The sequence below is a fragment of the Mya arenaria genome, chromosome 16 (genome assembly GCF_026914265.1).
Source record: "Mya arenaria isolate MELC-2E11 chromosome 16, ASM2691426v1".
NCBI lineage: Eukaryota > Metazoa > Mollusca > Bivalvia > Myida > Myidae > Mya > Mya arenaria.
This window is the reverse complement of record NC_069137.1, coordinates 23,964,519-23,988,213: the sequence shown is the minus strand read 5'-3', so window position 1 is coordinate 23,988,213 and position 23,695 is coordinate 23,964,519. Positions and strand designations below refer to the sequence as shown.

Genomic DNA, 23,695 nt, shown 5'->3' with positions numbered 1-23,695 from the left:
TGAGTTGTAGAGTTTTGCTTACACTGTCCATATTCATGATATATATGAAGATTTGTGTAGTCAATTAAGAATGTTTTTCGTTCAAGAATACTGTCCTAATGTACTTGTAAAATCACAATCACAATAGTGTGGATATATGCTTCTGTTGACATAAAGCGTCATGTTTATATGAGTTACAAATGTTGCTTCTGAGGGTAACGGGTCGTAACCCACATTTTAGCAATTACATTTATCATTGGTCTCAATTTACTTTGTTTTGAAATGTCAAAAAACAGTAGCAGTTTTAAAACAAGGATGAAGGTTTCGAAATGAACATTAGCATTGCTGTAATTTGATGTAATTGCATTTCTACATTCTACATGATGTATACATAATGTTTTAATAGTAGTGTTCAGTTAACCATTCCATAGTGGTTTGTTAGGCAAACATTGTAATAAAGTGATCTGGAAATAACTGCAGTCAATGGGACAACATGTCGGTACTGTTTCAGGATTGTGAAAAATTAAAGTAAGCCTCATAACTAATTTAATTTAACGTATAATTTCTGTAAAATGCATGTTAATGGTATACGTTAAGTTTCGTGATTGTTACAGCGTTGCGAACAGCTACAGCAAAGCATAGTACACATGGGCCTGGAAGTAACGGGGAACGGGACATGTTTTCGTTGCTGCGGAGAGGACCTATGCAACAACTTCTTTGGGTTGATACAGCAGCCACAACGTAGGTCATGGTAGAGGTTTACTTAGATCATTCATTGACCATGAGGTTACCAAATAAACAACGGTGATGGATTTGTTGTAGGACTTACCATTTCATGTATATGGTCATGGTTCTCATGCAGTTATATTTAGAATTGAGATATCAGTTAATGTTCCAATTTATATTATGTATTTCATATTGATAATGTTAACACAGAAATAAATACCAGTCACATCGCCAGAAACGTCCGAGGTCCCTTATGATAGGATTAAGCTGTGCTCAAAACGTTGTTTTCCTATAATATTCGTTATATCACTACTTCAATGGTTTGTTTACGTAATAAAGGAATTATCCGTTTAGAATTATTCAAATAACATTTTTCATTTATCAAAATTAATTTTGAATAATTAACCTAAGCTACTTGAATATGTTAAGCTTATAAAGTTTCGAGGGAATTTCTTAATATTACGTTAAAAAGTAGTCGGTTAAAACGCTTTGCTAGCTTCTGTTTATTGCATCTAGCCTTGCCAACTTCTTTTTATATTCTTTGATCTCGTTTATTATCGTGTGTTATAATCGCAACGCTTTTCCTTAGAAAAACAAACTCTTTCTAATACCAAAATCATGCTGACCGACAGCTTTAAAAGCCGTTGCCAACAGCAAATGTGAACATATATATATTTGTTAGTTAACAAGTTAACATGTGAGGTTGTCGTATACGCACGAATTGCATTGAAATATTTAAAATGTTCATAGAATGCAAGAAAAAGATATTTTCCCAAATTTTCTTAAACAAAATAAATAAGGACAAAAAATGTCTTCAACAAATTATACACAATTGCTTAAATATTTTATATTAACATTTTCAAATGCATGCGTTTTGACTATATTATATTACTATTAACTCTTTGATAATTCACCCTCTCTTAATATTATATCGACGTAATACTCTGGGCTGGTATTCAATAGTGGTATTTGTTGGAACGATGTAGCTAATCGGATTACTTGTTATAAATAACTGACCAATAGTGTGACTGAAGTCTATGGAGTATGCCCATAAGATTAAGTTAATTTGAATATTGAATACCTCCCCTCAATATTGATTTTATGAAGTTATCCATTTTGTTTTTAGTACGTGAGGACCATACCTCAACCGCCACATGCAAACTGGCAGCCAGTTTCGTTTGCAATGACAAAACTAAGGCAACAAACGCAGGGTGTCTACATTATTGCGGTTTTTGTTAGCGACTTCGATTCGGGTGAGCATGGACATGGAATTTATGTTGTTCAGTATTTTAAATTTGTAGTTGGTGTATTATATCAAATATAAGCCAACTTGTGCTCTCGTTTTGTTGTCAATGGATTCATTGCTGTTTGTTTTAGATTGTATATGCTACGTTATGCGAATTGTATGAACTCATTGCTGCAGTGTATATATTGTATTGACTATTTGCTGTATGCTGTTAATTGTGTTGACTATTTGATGCCCTGTATATATTCTTTTGACAATTTGCTGTCTTGTATAAATTATATTGACCATTTGTTATATTTTAGGCATTGTATTTACTATTTGCTGTCTTATATGCATTGTATTGACTATTTTATGTCTTGTACGATTTTTTTAATGACTTGTAATCACTGCATTTACTACTTGCTGTAGTGTATGCATTGAATTGACTTTTTGTTGTCTTTTATGTACTGCAGTGACTATTTGCTGTCTTGTATGCATTGCATTTGCTATTTGCTGTCTTGTATGCATTGTATTGACCAATTGCAGTCCTGTATGTATTGTATTGACTTTTTGCTGTCTTTTATGCACTGCATTGACTATTTGCTGTCTTGTGTGTATTGTATTGACTATTTGCTGTCTTGTATGCATTGCATTAACTATTTGCTGTCTTGTATGCATTGCATTTACTATTTGCTGTTTTGTTTTCATTGCATTTACTATTTGCTGTCTTGTATGCATTGCATTTACTATTTGCTGTCTTGTATGCATTGCATTTACTATTTCCTGTCTTGTATGCAGTGCATTTACTATTTGATGTCTTGTAAGAATTGCAGTGACTAGTTGCTGTCTTGTATGCATTTTATTGACTATTTGCTGTATGATGTGAATTTTATTGGCTATTTGTTATTCTTTATGGATGGCATTAATTATTTGCTGTACTGGATGTAAAATATTTACTTTTTGCTGCCATGTTCGATTGCAGTGACCTTTTGCTGTCTTGTATACTTTGTATTGGCTATTTGCTGTCTTTTATGTATTTGTATTGACTTTTTGCTGTCTTCTGTGTGTTTTATTGACTTTTTGCTGTTCTGTATGCATTGCAGTGAATGTTTGCTGTCCTTCATGTAATATATTGACTATTTGCTGTCGTGTATAAAGTGTATTGACTATTTACTTGTCCTGTTTGTATGGTCATGCCTCATTGCGTTCGTTCACTCTATTTGTAAGTTATTAATTACAAGTAATCCGATTAGCTACATCCAGGTAAGGCCGCTGTTTAATACTAACCTTGTTCCACACGTCTCTTGTCTCTTGTCAAAAATAATTTTTAACACTTATTTTCAAACATTTAAGATTCAATTTTCTTAGTCTGCTTTTTGAACTTAGACTCAAAATGCTTGCAACAATGGGCGCCCTTTTAATGACTACGAAACACCTTAAATCCTATTTCAGACTCAGATTAAGAAAACGACTTTAAAATATATAAAATTACAAAATATCATCCATATTTTTTTTTCTCATAGCATGAGTCGATAAAAATGTTGATAGTTCGCAGAAAAGTAATTTTAGAGGTAAAATATATACTTGAGTTAAAAAAACAATAAATTGTGCTAAAGTCCTTTTCGGATGAAAAATATTTTCCCTTGGAATCTTGACGAAAGGCTTTAATCAACATTTGCTATCAGTGAATGCGCCTTTAAAAGGTGTAAAAACATATATGATTATACTAACTTTCCGTTTGATGCGGTTACATGAGTTGAAATTGAGATCTGACTTGAGTATTGTTATGATATAGATACATTGTCAATTTAAAGCTGCACTATCACAGATTGAACGTTTTCACAACTTTTTATTATTTTTTTGTTGTCTTGGAACGAGCAAACTTTTGCGTAAACATCTGCAAACCAGTGAAGAAAGACTCCTGACAAAAGATTAGATCGCAGATTTTCATATTTCCGTTCCAAAATTCATGTTTTATTCATTTTCTTAAACCGTTACTAACGGTTTTAGCCATAAAACATTAAATTTGGAATGGAAATATGAAAATCTGAGATCTGTCAGCTGTCTTTAATCACTTGTTTGCAGGCATTTACGCCAAAAGAAAAAAATAATTCCAAAACAAAAAATAAGAAAGTTGGAGAAACGGTAAATATGTGCGAGTGCAGCTTTAAGAACTGATGTCTTCGAGATAGTATTGTTACGAAGTTGAACTCAATACAACGGCGATAGCATTCAATAAAGTAGAGATAAGAAACAACACTTATGAAATCTTCCAATGTTCTGTTTAAGGAAGAGATCTATTTAATATTGTCAGTAAGTCGGTGTAGATTTATAAAGGTTACAGGTTCTTTCGTAGGAAGGTATAAACATTTTCGGAAAACAATTTAACCAGGTAAACTGTTTTTATGATATCAATAAGTAAGTTAACCTTTATAAAGCATCGATAAATATTGTTTTGCTTTTGAAATACGGTTGGTACATTTTTTATTTGTTATTTGACCTTCCTAAATTTGACAGAATGCCATTTAGAGTTTTTTTGTCATCCATTTTCCTTTTTATATTAATCTACACCTATGACAGATTGCTTAATATTCCTAAATTGAGTTAATAATATTAAAAGGCACTATATATAGGTCGAAATGTTATGTTAGCTCTCCGTGGCCTAGTGGTTAAGCGTCCGCCTACGGAGCGGGAGGTCGTGGGTTCGATCCCTGGCCGCGTCATACCAGGAAGACGTTAAAAGTTGGTACATGTAGCTCTCTTGCCTGGCGCTCGGTATTTAAAGGGTAGTGCTTGGAAAAGTTGTGTACTTAGTACTGACTTAACCAAGGAATGTTGTACCCCGTGTATCGGTGCTTTACATCGAGCACGTTAAACAACAAAGGGGTGTTATCGAAAAAGAGCTAGGGTATAGCATCCGGACTTCCTTGTATCCCACCAATGTCTCTTCAACGTGCTGTCCCTTCAGCAAAAACAAAGGACCCCGTTGGCCGAATAAGTGCTTGTACTTTCACGGGTTATTCTTGACCACAAGGTCTAAAGAAATACATACAGCTAATGTAGTATATACAAACACTTCATGAAGATAGCTGAACAATTGCATCAAATATTACAAAAAATAAAAAATTAAATCTACATTTCAATTTATAATCACATAACATACAGAGAAATAAAAATATGTTTCGTGTTTCGTCAAAAGGGCATCCTCTCGAACAATATGTTCATTAAAAGCTTTGAGCAACATTTCAAATAAATATATTTAACCTCAAACATGTTATTAAATACAAGACATTGATTTGCAATAAAAACAATTACATGTAGAAAGAACTACTGGTATTTAGAACATACAAAAAAGGTTTGTATCAACACATTCTATGAAAATACGCATTTATTTTATTTGATAAAGAACGAACTAGTGTAGTAGGCCTTGATATGAGGAAAATAGTTGAGATTGTGATTTATTTTTAGCCTTATTAGCTTTTGGGAATTTGGGCATTTAAGTGCGTACATTCGTCTTAGGCAATACTATTTTGAGCAAATTAATTTAACGAATCATAATTGACAGCAAAAACTGAAAACTAAGATAACATCAATGCACTGAAAGTGAGCCACAACTATAAAACTGTCAAATACTGTTATCGTTATTTTCCATTTGCTCTAAATCACTTTTGCGCCAGATTTAAGCCACCTTTGAAAACTAATACATGTCTATGAATTTAAACACAATTGTGTTTAACTTATCTAATAAACTTAATTGATTTGTTTAAACAATGTATACATATATAAATATATAGTATGTACGTATATCTTTCTTTTTCAGAATATGATGGTGTTTATCCCTCTGTTATTCGCAGCAGTACTTGGTAAATATTACTTGTTTTCCTTTGCTTAATAGTAAGGGATTATACTCGTATTATTCGGTCCTGATACATGCATTAATGCATGTCGTACTTGCGTCGAACAAATGGCATATTGCTTTTCTTACCTTGCCTCGAATAAATGGCATATTGCTTTTCTTACCTTGTCTCGAATAAATGGCATATTGCTTTTCGTACCTTGTCTCGAATAAATGGCATATTTGCTTTTCTTGCTTTGCCTCGAATAAATGGCATATTGCTTTTCTTGCTTTGCCTCGAATAAATGGCATATTGCTTTTCTTGCTTTGCCTCGAACAAATGGCATATTGCTTTTCTTGCTTTGCCTCGAATAAATGGCATATTGCTTTTCTTATTCTGTCTCGAATAAATGGCATATTGCTTTTCTTACCTTACCTCGAATAAATGGCATATTGCTTTTCTTACCTTGACTCGAATAAATGGCATATTGCTTTTCTTACCTTGCCTCGAATAAATGGCATATTGCTTTTCTTACCTTGTCTCGAATAAATGGCATATTGCTTTTCTTACTTTGCCTCGAATAAATGGCATATTGCTTTTCTTACCTTGTGTCGAATAAATGGCATATTGCTTTTCTTGCTTTGCCTCGAACAAATGGCATATTGCTTTTCTTGCTTTGCCTCGAACAAATGGCATATTGCTTTTCTTGCTTTGCCTCGAACAAATGGCATATTGCTTTTCTTGCTTTGCCTCGAACAAATGGCATATTGCTTTTCTTACTTTGCCTCGAACAAATGGCATTTCTTACCTTGCCTCGAACAAATGGCATATTGCTTCTCTTACTTGCCTCGAACAAATGGCATATTGTGGTTCTTACTTTGCCTCGTATATTGCTTCACTTAATTGCCTTGAAGTTATGGTATATTGCCTTTATGTGAAGTTATGAACTATTGTTATTCTTTACCTTGAAGAAATGGCATAGTGCCTGGCTTTTTGCCTTCGAGCAATGAAACAAAACTTACACTTCTTTTTACTTAGGACATATTTCTTTCCTAACTTTACCACGAAGTAATAAAACATTACTTTTCTTTATTTGCTATTAAGTAATTGTAAATTTCTTTTCTTACTTTTACTTGTAAACATTTATAAACTTTTTAAATTGTAACTCCTAGCAGTTGTTTGTTTATTTTGGAACACGGGTTCGGGCAAAAGTGTGAAGTTATGACCACAATGGAGCCATAAGGTTTTAAGAATGATTTGTGTTATTGACACCTCGACTTATTGAGGTTTAGATGCAGCGTCAGTATAATTTATATGAAAATAGAAGGAAAAATAATAGGGACCAAACTCCGACCTCGAGGGAACGCTGCAATGACCTCAATTTCGAACGACCGCAGTATATATACAATATATGTACGTTAATGTATGTGTGTAGATTTATACTCTAACAATGAAATGTTCAGGAAATTAACATTTAAGTGGCGGATATTTAGTTTTTTAACGGGTGTATATGTGGACAATTTGTATTGTCTGGAACGTACTGAATAAATGTCTTTTTTCATTTACAGTTCCATGTGCAGACAGTTTGTATTGTCTTAATTGTGACGATGTGACGAGAGCGAGGGACTGCGAACACATTAAAGAATGTGACCCGCATGAAGTAATTATGAACACTTACTTATATATCAAACTCCAATCATTCCTGTTTTAATCTTCTTTTTGAACATATGTATTACAACATTGTCACAATAAGCAAACACGGTTGAACAAGCTTTTTTTCATAACTCTTTTTTTGTCATAATAGAGTTGTCGCGCTTTGGTCAGGCAAATGCAATCTATTAATGATGTAATTTCAATTGCTCTAAATGAATGGCCTTATTGAAAGCGTGGCATAGCACTTCGTACCAATTACCATAATAACGTCTTAGTATTATCACATACTTATGTATGAAACTTGAATTATGTAAAAAAAACAACTTCTACTTCTCATTCGTGTATATACGGTATCGCACCGAATACGTGCTGAATAATAGATAAGCTTTGAGTATGGTATATATCTATTTTGTTCATACTTGAGTTGTAGCGTTTTGTGTAGGCAAATTAACAGTATATACTATGCTAAGAATTGCATAACTCTGAAACAATAACTTTGATTAAAAACAAAACGTGAACAATTTAAACAATGCCTAGATACAGACTTTGATATTACCGCTTCATTTGTGTGTTCTTTAATGACCATGAATGGGTCAAAATGACTGATATTTAAGATAAGTTTAGTTTAGTTTTTTACTTATTTATTTTACAACGATTGTGAAACAATTTATTACAACAATATATTAATCCTTTTCGTTGACAAGTACCCGAAGGAAACCCACTTGTCCGGCTTGTGACCACATTTTAAACTGACATGCGCCGAGGCCGGTAATCGAACCCGGGTCGCTTAGGTGAGAAGCGAGTGCATTAACCGCTGCGCTAACCGGATTGATATTTTAAATGCATCATGTATTTGTGTTACCGTAATGACGCCTGTATTTGATTGAAGCATTACGGCGTTTGGATGTGTCATTGGTTGATTTAACAATACAATTTAATTACATTAATGGCTTGTGTATTGTTGGTGGGTTTTACTTGTCAACATTTTTCGTTTGTTTGGCATGGTCACCGGCGTAATTCATAGATGAAACGCATCAGTACATCTTTGATACAACAATGTCGTGTTTAAGGCCTTGTTTAAGGAATGTTTGGCATGATAATCCCCTGCTGTGCATTTTCTGCTAACTTACTGGTGTCACAGTAGGGGCCAATTTCCTGTGTATTGGTTTATTGGCTTAGGGCAATTTAGGGTCCAATATTATAATCACACTTCCGAAACTTCACTGCAGGATACTCAGATGAAATCTGATAAGAAAGCACCAGATAATTAAATTAAGATCAATACACAGAGGTTTACTACACACCGATTTTTTTTATTAATATTACTTTTTTTTGGGGTGGGGGGGGGGGGGGTAACTTATAGAAGGCTTAAACTAGACCTTTAAAGGTTCATAAATACGATCCTTCGAACATCGAATACGGTAAAACAAAGGGTATGGTTCGTAGGATGAATGCATCAGGCATATTTCAATTACCAGAGCAGCGCCCTAATAGGGTCTGTAAATATTTTACACATATTGATAACGACTAATGAACCTTTTATTTACAATAATAGTCTATGAGCGTTTTTTTGGGTTAAACACCTTTTCACCGTTCCAGAGTCTGTACGTTCATTGTTTTAGAATACATTCATGTATCTTCTTTACCGTAAAAGCGCATATAGATTCATATAGAGTGCAACCATATTTCTTCAACCTCAGATAAGTAGATCCAAAAACAAAACTAGTTCCTTAGTTTAAGACCTTAGCATCATGGAAACATTGTCTTGTGGAAATATATAAAATCCAAGTTATCATTTCTCGCTTCAAATGGCACCAACAATAAGTTTTCATGCTGCATTGAAGCATTTATGCTGCACTCTCCTCAAGAACTTTTTAATGGACGACATGACAAATAACATAATCTGAATCACTGCGCGCATATCCATGACAACAACGATTTATCACACACACATATAAACGTAAATTATTTTCACTACGCACAAAAGATTTCCAGCGAAAAAAGATCATTTTAACTTTATTTTGTTTAACTGAGGGTGGGAAAAAGGCATCTACCATGGCTGCTCGTTTAAGATAAGTTTACCTTAACACTCGCGCAGGGTGTTCTGAGGAAACTCGGTAAACCTCGTTTATGCAAAACACCCTACGCTCCGGCTGGGAAGAACCTATCTAATTATGTATTGTAAAAGCACATGCACTGTCTTATAGAACGGAACCACGTTTCTTCTTCGCCGAAATATTAGCTATATTTTCATAAAGAACGGAACCACGTTTCTTCTTCACCGAAATATTGCCTATATTTTCATAAAGAACGGAACCACGTTTCTTCTTCACCGAAATATTACCTGTATTTTCATAAAGAACGGAACCACGTTTCTTCTTCACCGAAATATTAGCTCTATTTTCATAAAGAACGGAACCACGTTTCTTCTTCACCGAAATGTTACCTGTATTTTCATAAAGAACGGAACCACGTTTCTTCTTCACCGAAATATTACCTGTATTTTCATAAAGAACGGAACCACGTTTCTTCTTCACCGAAATATTACCTATATTTTCATAAAGAACGGAACCACGTTTCTTCTTTTTCCGAAAAAGCACCTGTACTTTCCTATATAACAGATGCATGCATATTATTTACCGCAATAGCGCATGTACTTTCATATAGAACGGAACCATGTATCTACATTACCGTAATTACACCTGTACTTTCATTTGAAATGGAAAAATGTTTAATCCTCACCCCAATAGCGCCTATACTTTGATATAGAATGGAACCATGTATTATCTTGACCGTAAAAGCACCTGTACATTTATATAGAACAGAAGCAAATATATTATTTACCGTAATAGCACCTATACGTTTATATAGAATGGAAATATGTATCTTCTTGACCGTAATAGCACCTGTACTCTCATATAGAACGGAAACATGTATCTTATTTACTGTAATAGCACCTGTACTTTAATACAGAACGTAAACATGCATCGTCTTCAACGCAATAGCGCCTGTACTTTCATAAAGAATGGAACCATGTATCTGGTTTACCATAATAGCGTCTGTGCTTTTATATAGAACAGAAACATGTATGTTTTCACCGTAATAGCGCCTGTACTTAAATACAGAACGGAGACATGTACGTCTTCACTGTAATAGGGCCTGCACGTTAATATAGAACGGAAACATGTACGTCTTCACTGTATTAGCGCCTGTACTTTAATATAGAACGGAAACATGTACGTCTTCACTGTATTAGCACCTGCACTTTCATAAAGAACAGTAACATATATCGTATTAACCATAATAGCGCCTATACTTTAATATAAAACGGGAACATGTATCATCTTCACCGTAAAAGCACCTGTACTTTCATATAAAACAGATACATGTATATCATTTACCGTTATAGCGCTGGTGCTTTCATATAGAACGGAACCATGTTTCTTGTTTGCCGTAATAGCATCTGCACTTTCATATAGAACAGAAACATATATCGTATTAACCGTAATAGCACCTGCACTTTCATATAGATCAGATACATGTATCGTATTAACCGTATTAGCACCTACACTTTCATATAGAACAGAAACATATATCGTATTCAACCGTAATATCACCTGCACTTTCATATAGAACAGAAACATATATCGTATTAACCGTATTAGCACCTACACTTTCATATCGAACAGAAACATATATATTGTATTCAACCGTAATATCACCTGCACTTTCATATAGAACAGAAACATATATCGTATTAACCGTATTAGCACCTGCACTTTCAAATAGAACAGAAACATATATCGTATTAACCGTAATATCACCTGCACTTTCATATAGAACAGAAACATATATCGTATTTAACGGTAATAGCACCTGCACTTGCATATAGATCAGAAACATATATCGTATTAACCGTAATAGCACCTGTACTTTCATATAGAACAGAACATATATCGTATTAACCGTAATAGCACCTGCACTTTCATTTAGAACAGAAACATATATCGTATTAACCGTATTAGCGCCTATACTTTAATATAAAACGGAGACATGTATCGTATTAACCGTAATATCACCTGCACTTTCATATAGAACAGAAACATATATCTTATTAACAGTAATAGCACCTGCACTTTCAAATAGAACAGAAACATATATCGTATTAACCGTAATAGCATCTGCACTTTCATATAGAACAGAAACATATATCGTATTAACCGTAATAGCATATACACTTTCATATAGAACAGAAACATATATCGTATTAACCGTAATAGCACCTGCACTTTCATAAAGAACAGAAACATATCTCGTATTAACCGTAATATCACCTGCACTTTCATATAGAACAGAAACATATATCGTATTAACCGTAATAGCATCTGTACTTTCATATAGAACAGAAACATATATCGTATTAACCGTAATATCACCTGTACTTTCATATAGAACAGAAACATATATCGTATTAACCGTAATATCACCTGCACTTTCATATAGAACAGAAACATATATCGTATTTAACCGTAATAGCACCTGCACTTTTATATAGAACAGAAACATATATCGTATTAACCGTAATATCACCTGCACTTTCATATAGAACAGAAACATATATCGTATTAACCGTAATAGCATATGCACTTTCATATAGAACAGAAACATATATCGTATTAACCGTAATATCACCTGTTCTTTCATATAGAACAAAAACATATATCGTATTAACCGTAATATCACCTGCACTTTCATATAGAACAGAAACATATATCGTATTAACCGTAATAGCACCTGCACTTTCATATAGAACAGAAACATATATCTTATTAACCGTAATAGCGCCTATACTTTAATATAAAACGGGAACATGTATCGGCTTCACCGTAATAGCACCTTTACTTTCATATAGAACAGAAACATATATCGTATTAACCGTAATAGCACCTGCACTTTCATATAGAACAGAAACATGTATCGTATTAACCGTAATAGCATCTGCACTTTCATATAGAACAGAAACATATATCGTATTAACCGTAATAGCATCTGTACTTTCATATAGAACAGAAACATATATCGTATTAACCGTATTAGCTTCTGTACTTTCATATAGAACAGAAACATATATCGTATTAACCGTAATATTACCTGCAATTTCATATAGAACGGAAACATATATCGTATTAACCGTAATATCACCTGCACTTTCATATAGAACAGAAACATATATCGTATTTAACCGTAATAGCACCTGCACTTTCATATAGAAAGGAAACATATATCGTATTAACCGTATTAGCACCTGCACTTTCATATATAACAGAAACATATATCGTATAACCGTATTAGCGCCTATACTTTAATATAAAACGGAAACATGTATCGGCTTCACCGTAATAGCACCTGTACTTTAATATAGAATGGAACCATGTTTTATCTTGACTGTAATAGCACCTGTACATTGATATTAAACAAAAACATGTATATCATTTTTCCGTAATAGCGCCAGTATTTTCATATAGTCTAATATGAATTGAATCATGTATCTTTTTTACCGTAATAGCGCCTGTGCTTTCATATAAAACAGAGACATGTATCTTCTTGACCGTAATAGCGCCTGTGCTTTCATATAAAACAGAGACATGTATCTTCTTGACCGTAATAGCGCCTGTGCTTTCATATAAAACAGAGACATGTATCTTCTTGACCGTAATAGCGTCTGTGCTTTCATATAAAACAGAGATATGTATCCTCTTGACCGTAATAGCGTCTGTGCTTTCATATAAAACAGAGATATGTATCCTCTTGACCGTAATAGCGCCTGTGCTTTCATATAAAACAGAGACATGTATCTTCTTGACCGTAATAGCGCCTGTGCTTTCATATAAAACAGAGACATGTATCCTCTTGACCGTAATAGCGCCTGTGCTTTCATATAAAACAGAGACATGTATCCTCTTGACCGTAATAGCGCCTGTGCTTTCATATAAAACAGAGACATGTATCCTCTTGACCGTAATAGCGTCTGTGCTTTCATATAAAACAGAGATATGTATCCTCTTGACCGTAATAGCGTCTGTGCTTTCATATAAAACAGAGATATGTATCCTCTTGACCGTAATAGCGCCTGTGCTTTCATATAAAACAGAGACATGTATCTTCTTGACCGTAATAGCGCCTGTGCTTTCATATAAAACAGAGACATGTATCCTCTTGACCGTAATAGCGTCTGTGCTTTCATATAAAACAGAGACATGTATCCTCTTGACCGTAATAGCGCCTGTGCTTTCATATAGAACAGAGACATGTATCCTCTTGACCGTAATAGCGCCTGTGCTTTCATATAGAACAGAGACATGTATCCTCTTGACCGTAATAGCGCCTGTGCTTTCATATAAAACAGAGACATGTATCCTCTTGACCGTAATAGCGCCTGTGCTTTCATATAAAACAGAGACATGTATCTTCTTGACCGTAATAGCGCCTGTGCTTAAATATAAAACAGAGACATGTATCTTCTTGACCGTAATAGCGTCTGTGCTTTCATATAAAACAGAGACATGTATCCTCTTGACCGTAATAGCGCCTGTGCTTTCATATAAAACAGAGACATGTATCCTCTTGACCGTAATAGCGCCTGTGCTTTCATATAAAACAGAGACATGTATCTTCTTGACCGTAATAGCGCCTGTGCTTTCATATAGAACAGAGACATGTATCCTCTTGACCGTAATAGCGCCTGTGCTTTCATATAAATAGAAACATGTATCTTCTTGACCGTAATAGCGCCTGTGCTTTCATATAGAACAGAGACATGTATCCTCTTGACCGTAATAGCGCCTGTGCTTTCATATAAAACAGAGACATGTATCCTCTTGACCGTAATAGCGCCTGTGCTTTCATATAAAACAGAGACATGTATCTTCTTGACCGTAATAGCGCCTGTGCTTAAATATAAAACAGAGACATGTATCTTCTTGACCGTAATAGCGTCTGTGCTTTCATATAAAACAGAGACATGTATCCTCTTGACCGTAATAGCGCCTGTGCTTTCATATAAAACAGAGACATGTATCCTCTTGACCGTAATAGCGCCTGTGCTTTCATATAAATAGAAACATGTATCTTCTTGACCGTAATAGCGCCTGTGCTTTCATATAGAACAGAGACATGTATCCTCTTGACCGTAATAGCGCCTGTGCTTTCATATAAAACAGAGACATGTATCCTCTTGACCGTAATAGCGCCTGTGCTTTCATATAAAACAGAGACATGTATCTTCTTGACCGTAATAGCGCCTGTGCTTAAATATAAAACAGAGACATGTATCTTCTTGACCGTAATAGCGTCTGTGCTTTCATATAAAACAGAGACATGTATCCTCTTGACCGTAATAGCGCCTGTGCTTTCATATAAAACAGAGACATGTATCCTCTTGACCGTAATAGCGCCTGTGCTTTCATATAAAACAGAGACATGTATCTTCTTGACCGTAATAGCGCCTGTGCTTTCATATAAAACAGAGACATGTATCCTCTTGACCGTAATAGCGTCTGTGCTTTCATATAAAACAGAGATATGTATCTTCTTGACCGTAATAGCGCCTGTGCTTTCATATAAAACAGAGACATGTATCTTCTTGACCGTAATAGCGCCTGTGCTTTCATATAAAACAGAGACATGTATCTTCTTGACCGTAATAGCGCCTGTGCTTTCATATAAAACAGAGACATGTATCTTCTTGACCGTAATAGCGCCTGTGCTTTCATATAAAACAGAGACATGTATCCTCTTGACCGTAATAGCGTCTGTGCTTTCATATAAAACAGAGACATGTATCCTCTTGACCGTAATAGCGCCTGTGCTTTCATATAAAACAGAGACATGTATCTTCTTGACCGTAATAGCGTCTGTGCTTTCATATAAAACAGAGACATGTATCCTCTTGACCGTAATAGCGCCTGTGCTTTCATATAAAACAGAGACATGTATCCTCTTGACCGTAATAGCGCCTGTGCTTTCATATAAAACAGAGACATGTATCCTCTTGACCGTAATAGCGCCTGTGCTTTCATATAAAACAGAGACATGTATCCTCTTGACCGTAATAGCGTCTGTGCTTTCATATAAAACAGAGATATGTATCCTCTTGACCGTAATAGCGTCTGTGCTTTCATATAAAACAGAGATATGTATCCTCTTGACCGTAATAGCGCCTGTGCTTTCATATAAAACAGAGACATGTATCTTCTTGACCGTAATAGCGCCTGTGCTTTCATATAAAACAGAGACATGTATCCTCTTGACCGTAATAGCGCCTATGCTTTCATATAAAACAGAGACATGTATCCTCTTGACCGTAATAGCGCCTGTGCTTTCATATAAAACAGAGACATGTATCCTCTTGACCGTAATAGCGCCTATGCTTTCATATAAAACAGAGACATGTATCCTCTTGACCGTAATAGCGCCTGTGCTTTCATATAAAACAGAGACATGTATCTTCTTGACCGTAATAGCGTCTGTGCTGTCATATAAAACAGAGACATGTATCTTCTTGACCGTAATAGCGTCTGTGCTTTCATATAGAACAGAAACATGTATCTTCTTGACCGTAATAGCGCCTGTGCTTTCATATAGAACAGAAACATGTATCTTCTTGACCGTAATAGCGCCTGTGCTTTCATATAAAACAGAGATATGTATCCTCTTGACCGTAATAGCGCCTGTGCTTTCATATAAAACAGAGACATGTATCTTCTTGACCGTAATAGCGCCTGTGCTTTCATATAAAACAGAGACATGTATCTTCTTGACCGTAATAGCGCCTGTGCTTTCATATAGAACAGAAACATGTATCTTTTTTCACCGTAATAGCGTTTGTGCTTTTATATAGAACACAAACTTGTATCTCTTTTATCGTTATACGCCTGTACATTCATAGTGAACCGTTAACCTGAATTGCGCCTTAAGATAGATATTAAACGCAACGTTTTTACATGGTTTATGTTTGATTCGTATATTTCGCGATGCAAATAATTTTCTTAAAAAGTCAAATTTTAGTATTGTGCTGATGTAGGCATTGTTCGCATTATCGATAAGAAATTCAGGGCACTGTTTTGCAAATCTCATTATTTTGGCCATAACAACTTTCAGTATAGTATTATCTGAAATCACGCACACATATACCATTATATTTATTTTGTTTAGAAAATGAACACAAGATATGTTAGAATGTAGAAAATTTAGCTCAGGGTTTATTACCTAAATGTTATTTTTCTAGGTGTGTGTATCCACTCAGTATGTGATTTCTAATGGCAACTTCAGAAGAACAGTAGGATGCAGAGATTCACAAGTGAGTTATTATAGGCTTTCCTTTTCGTGTTTAAAACGATGAAAGTATACTTATGATACATTTTTAACTCATTTCAAATTTGAACTGGCTATTGAAACAGGAAGACATTCTGGAATTGCTAGAGATTTAAGATTGTTTATTTTGTAAAAATCTTGTTGAGGATAAATACAATTTTATTATCAAATGTCCATTGTATAAGGTCATACGAGAAGTTTATATACCACCGAATTATTATACTAATCCTAGTCTCCATAAGTTCTTTTTGCTAAATGCATCTGAAAATGAAATAATTATTAAGAAATTGTCTATGTACTTGTTTTATGCTGATAAAGTAAGACAAACCTTTATGAATAGCAACTAGCAAGTATTGAAGTATATCGTGGTACTACTTCAATGCAAATTTGGTCAATTTGTCAAATACATACGATATTTGCCTTGTGTCAACACTCTCGTTGTTTATAATTGATTGTATGCATATGTGTATATGGGCTGGAGGCCTTCATGCAATAAGTGTTTGAAGTTATACTTGAACCTGCTTTCACGTCCAAAACCAACTATCAGTCTGCTCAGGGCAGGGACACAGTTTCAACGGCGCTATTTACAAAAATGACGTTGCGTCCGCATAAAACTTTCGCTTTTTACCGAAAAGCTACAGTTAACTGTTCTTTAAATGTTCTTTTAGGTATGTTGCTGGTTTCAGTAAAATATTGTAATATTTTTCACCGAGTGAGCACCAAAAGAGATAAATATCACCTTCACTTTTAAATTAATCAAATTTTCTTAAAAACAAGTATTGAATATCGCAATAATTTCACTCATTACCTCTCTTTTAGCATAAGCCATTAGCCACCAACTATTGATTTTAAATAAAGATAACCACCATTTATTCTCTATTTAAAATGAAACAAAGCCCCAAATTTGGTCTTTTACAGTTTACTTCGTGAACACCTGAAATCAATATTTCACTCGTGGTTTAAAGCCGTCCGTGAAATATAGTTTTGGGTGCCCACTAGTTGCATCACATCTTACAATGAAACAAACAAATATCCCAATAGTTTAAAAGTAGCGTGAATATGTATTAAAAGCCGATTGCATTGGACCGATTCCGGTAATCGTTAATAAGTACAGTTGAGTTTTTATAATAACAATGAACAAATATATAATGCGTAGTGCTACACCCCGTGACCGTCTGAGCTATCTGGTAAATCTTAAACATACCCTGCCATTTAATTGATTAGTATCAAAAGAAGTTTTGCATTTGCAATGAAGGATATTGCACGCGGTTTAAGATACGCATTAATTATAATTAAATGGTAGGTTAATTAAAGAATAAACATATATTTATTGATCATATTTTATTGGGTTGCGATATGTAAACTTCCATTTTAAGATGACATTTTACTTAACTAGTTAACATCTAAAGTGATTTAGGTAAACGCAATAAAATTGCTATATTTTACAAGAGTATTGCTTGCTGATAGAATAGAGAGTGAATAAGAAGACGTTCATATATACTTGAAATATGAGTTCGTGTATAACATAAAACGTGCGTAATAAAATCAATATTGGTAAATTGAATCGAACTAGTTTAAAACATTGCAACAACTGTTTCATTCTGCTCCAAAGCGTTTATATTCCTAATGAAAATTGATTGATTTTGAATATTAATTTTCGTTTAAATGAGTATCTAATCATAACAGTTGATGTCAGATATTTTCAGAAATAAAAAAGAATGACTTGATACGGTCAATCTTAGGAATAAATAAACTCAGTGAGAGTTCCTTGAGTTTATTTTCAGAAATGTGTGAGCTCCGTTCCAATAGGTAAACGGGCTGATGGTACGGTGATACTTTGTGACGAATGCTGCAATTCACCTTTTTGTCAGGCTGGACTTTGTGGCGATGAAAGTAAAACTACCTATATATATATTGAACGTTGCTGCGTGGCTTCATTTTTCGAAAGATAACGGTTTCACTATAATGTCCAGGCGCTAAATCTACATAACTTTGTCTACTTTATATACACGTTTATATTTGTGCGGCAAAAAAAAAACGGCTTTTAAACAGATACTTACCAGTCAAAAAATGTTTTAAAAAAAATGTTTATCTAACCGTAAGAAGAAGGTTAAATTATATGCATTGATTTAACACAGCGTCAAAGCGTATTTAATCAGGATACTTATTCAATGGCAGCATCAGAAAAAAGTACGTTATTTCCATTTGAAAACGGCAACGCTAATTTCAATATTTTCCCTAAGTTTTGAGGTAATTTCGACACGCTTCTTGTTTGTCCCTGCTGTTTCCATTGTATATTTATTTCAGATTACGTGCAAGATAGAGGTCCTATTTGTTATAATTGTAATCAACAACTGGAAAGTACGGATTGCAGTACGATAATTGAGTGCGCTCGCGATCAGGTAAATATAAGCCAATTGTAAGCAATCGGCCATCTCCGGTAAGCTTTACATATATTCCGTAAATAACCGAGAGTGATCTGATTGTTTGCTTAGTTGAGTGTTAGTCGCGATGAGGTAAATATAAGCCAATCGAAAGCAATCGGCCATCTCCGGTAAGCTTTACATATATTCCGTAAATAGCCGAGCGTGATCCGATTGTTTGCTGTTGAGTGTTAAGTTGAGCGTTCGAAAACCGATTCCATTTAAAGTCTATGTATATTCGATTATCAATTTTTTAATATAAGTTTATACAGTGTATTGAACATGAATTCGAAATTTTATCTATTTAAAAATGATTGTAAAGAAAGTTATAACTTTTACTATGTCACTCTCGTTGCCACGATGATGTGCGAGAGTGTCGTCGTGTGTTAAAGGGGAATTCGTAGTATATGGAGACCACCCACTTTTCGAGCTTGGTGACTAACCAAAATCACACGCGCCCAATCCGGGTATCGAACCACGGTATCCTAGGTGAGGAGTGAGTGCGCTTACAACTGCGCTGATCGGACAACCATGTCAGGAAATATACTTATTATTTATTGATATTGTATATTCTAATATTGTGTTATTCGTTGTATTCTAATATTTGTTAAAAGAATTTATTACAATATTTGTTAAAACGGTGTATTCTAATATTTGTTGAAATGGTGATGTATTCTTAATATACTTGTTGAAACGGTGTATTCTAATATTTGTTGAAACGGTGATGTATTAATATACTTGTTGAAACGGTGTTTTCTTATATTTGTTGAAACGGTGATGTATTATTATACTTGTTGAAACGGTGTTTTCTTATATTTGTTGAAACGGTGATGTATTATTATACTTGTTGAAACGGTGTTTTCTTATATTTGTTGAAACGGTGATGTATTATTATACTTGTTGAAACGGTGTATTCTTATATTTGTTGAAACGGTGATGTATTATTATACTTGTTGAAACGGTGTATTCTTATATTTGTTGAAACGGTGATGTATTATTATACTTGTTGAAACGGTGTATTCTTATATTTGTTGAAACGGTGATGTTTAGTCTTATACTAGTTGAAACGGTGTATCCTAATATTTGTTAAAACGGTGATGTATTCTTATTATACTTGTTGAAACGGTGTATTCTTATATTTGTTGAAACGGTGATGTATTATTATACTTGTTGAAACGGTGTATTCTTATATTTGTTGAAACGGTGATGTATAATTATACTTGTTGAAACGGTGTATTCTTATATTTGTTGAAACGGTGATGTATAGTTATACTAGTTGAAACGGTGTATTCTTATATTTGTTGAAACGGTGATGTATTAATATACTTGTTGAAACGGTGTTTTCGTATGTTTATTGAAACGGTGATGTATATTCTTATACTAGTTGAAACGGTGTATTCTAATATTTGTTGAATAGTGCATTCTTGTCTATGTTTATACTTGTGGATACGTAGCTTTTTTATTTGTAAATATGGTACATTGTTATATTTTTTATGCGGTTAATTACGAGTTGTCGGCTTACTTCATTTGCCCGCTGCTTATTTACTTATTGTGTCTTTTTATGAATACGACCCTCAGATAAGCTAGCTATTTGCCTACTTCATTTAACAACTACTAATCGTGCTCTTTTAAGGAATCTGACCCATAAATAAGATATTTGCTTGCTAGTTTCATTGTACAGTTACAAAAGCTTATCGTTCTTTTTTAAGGAAAAAATAACATTTTCATTTGTAAGCTAAGTTTGACCACTGCTTGTACCGGTTAAGGAATCCGACTCACATTTTAGCTAGTTGTCTAATTATCTTATTTGACAATTGCTTATCGTGCCCTTTAAGTAATCCGACTCACAAAAAGTTAAAAAGTTTGTTAGCTTCATTTGGCCATAGATGTTGTTGGGTGACCAGATGATTTATTTTCTGAGGTTATAGAATCGAAATGTTAAAGCAACAACTCATATTCAACTGTCATTTCGATCCATGCAAAATTTATACAATTGTCTAAATATTCCTGTCAGCATGGCGGTCATGGGGCATCATGTTTGACAAACATCACATGTCCAATCTAGACCTGACCACATCTATATTTCAATCTAGTTCTGACATAATATGTTCTATAATCTAGATCTAATCTAGCGCTGTCTACATCTGTATTCAAATCTAGGTCTCACATAATATGTTCTATAATCTTGATCTAATCTAGGGCTGTCTACATCTGTATTTCTATCTAGGTCTGATATAATATGGTATTTAATCTAGATTTTTTTCAGGGCTGTCTACATCTGTATCACAGTCTTGGTCCGACATAATATTTTCTATAATCTAGAACTAATCCTAGATATAATCTAGGACTGTCTATATCTGTATTTCTATCAAGATCTGACATAATATGTTCCATAATCTGGATCTAATCTAGAGCTGTCTATATCTGTATTTCAATTTAGGTCTGACATAATATGTTCTATAATTTAGATCTTATCTAGGGCTGTCTACATCTGTTTTTCCATCTGGGTCTGACATACTATGCTTTATTATCTAGATCTCTTCTAGGGCTGTGTAAATCAGTATTTCAATCTAAGTCTGACTTCATATGTTCCATAATCTAGCTCTAATCTAGGGCTTACTGCATCTATATTTCAATCTAGTTCTGACATAATATGATCTATAATCTAGATCTAATCTAGCGCTGTCTACATCTGTATTCAAATCTAGGTCTCACATAATATGTTCTATAATCTAGATCTAATCTAGGGCTGTCTACATCTGTGTTTCAGGGGCTGACACAATCTGCATTTGTATCTTTATCTGACCAAATCTGTATGATAATCTAGATCTTGCAGCATATCTATTTCAGTAAAGGACTGAAAAAGTGCTGTCATGCTTTCTAGGTCCGACCATATTTGTGTGCTAATCGACGTCCGACCAAATCGTCATTTTCAGCAAGTCCTCACCTAATATGTATTGAGATATAGTTCTGACCACATGTATATTTCTATATAGTTCCGGACACCTATATATTTCAAACTAGGCTTGAACACACCTTTATGTTGATCTAGGTATGACCATACCTGCAGTATGATGAAGGTATGTCCACAGCGGCAATTTGTTTTAGTTTTGGTGACACATGTAATTTGATTGTTGTATGACAATGCCTTTGTTTTAATTTAGGTTTGCACCCAACACCTTGGATCGTCTGGCATGGGAGTCAGCCAGGTGTTCACCTCCGAATGTATGGAAAGAAATGTGAGTAGTATAGACTCATGACTGCTGCCTCTCTGTCATAACCGCTGTCACCTTAATACAAGGAGATGTATCTTATACACACACTCATTACTTTTTGAAAAAACAAACATGAACATAAACATAACGCACCATCTTCAAGAGTCGAATGTTCACGTGATTTGCCATTATGTTTACAACGATAATGAAATGATGTATATATTCAGTTTAAATTCTCCCCATAATCATTATTGTATTTTTTTCCATGTTGTTTTTAACAGCATTGTGAAAGGCTTCGACTATCGCTCCCTGCATCAGGCTTGGAAATAACAGGAACGAATGGGACGTGCTTCGATTGCTGTGATGATGATATTTGCAACAACGCATGTATCATATCACCGAGTGAGAAAAATTAATACCTAGAAAGTTCCTCCGTTTGCACTGAATCAATAGGATTACCCCTAGGATTTTCCTCTGATAGCACAGATTGAGAGACATTAGCACCTCAGCTAGTTCCTTTGTTTACACAGAATAAGTAGCATTAAAATCCACCCTCTCTTTTTACAGTTAGTGAGTAGCTTTAAGCCCCAGTCCTTACCTCTGTTTACAGTTACTTATTGACTTAATATAGTATGTATTACAGACCATCCAAGTGATGTTATCCCAAAGAGAATATGTTACTCCTAGTCAAAATATGAATTACTGAGTTTAATTGACATGTATAGAACAGAGAAACCTCAATTACTTAGTATTCAGATAAATACTATTACTGAATAGCGTACAGCATGGCGAAACCTAACGACGTAAATTGCTTTCTTGCATAACTTACATGTATTTCAGTATTTTACCAAACCTAAAAATATCTTGTCATCCTCATGCTGATTAAGACAATGCACGTTTCAAGACTCATAAGAATAAGCTATCATAAAAAAGCAATATTTTAGAAGGTCAAATAGTCATTTCATATAATTATATGTAAAAAAAAAGCATTGACATTTCAAAGTTTACAGGTAAGGATATGTATCGACTTGAAATGAATGCGTGTCATGACGTTGAAGGAGACTTCAATAAAATATACCCACGCGCATTCTGGTGAAATGCATTTAAACTACATTACAGCATTACGTCATAATGTTTTTGCCTAACTTTTGAGTTTTAGATAAGTGAATAACAGTACATTTACTTTAGAGTGAGGCGGATTGAATATTCGACGGTCATTAAAGGTGTCCGGTCCATGTCCCGGTGAACCTTTTTAACAACTTGCGT

At 34.3% G+C, this 23,695-nt stretch overlaps 2 long non-coding RNA genes across 2 annotated transcripts; both read left to right on the top strand.

Annotated features, from left to right (window-relative positions):
- The first annotated feature begins 4,232 nt into the window (after positions 1-4,232).
- On the top strand, positions 4,233-16,743 carry LOC128222176 (uncharacterized). Its single transcript, XR_008259092.1, has 4 exons — positions 4,233-4,322; positions 5,751-5,793; positions 7,335-7,426; positions 16,706-16,743. It is a non-coding gene; the product is annotated as an uncharacterized LOC128222176 (long non-coding RNA).
- A 3-nt stretch (positions 16,744-16,746) lies between these two features.
- Positions 16,747-19,195, top strand: LOC128222172 (uncharacterized). The gene is made up of 3 exons (XR_008259087.1): positions 16,747-16,777; positions 18,576-18,684; positions 19,099-19,195. It is a non-coding gene; the product is annotated as an uncharacterized LOC128222172 (long non-coding RNA).
- Positions 19,196-23,695: the final 4,500 nt, after the last annotated feature.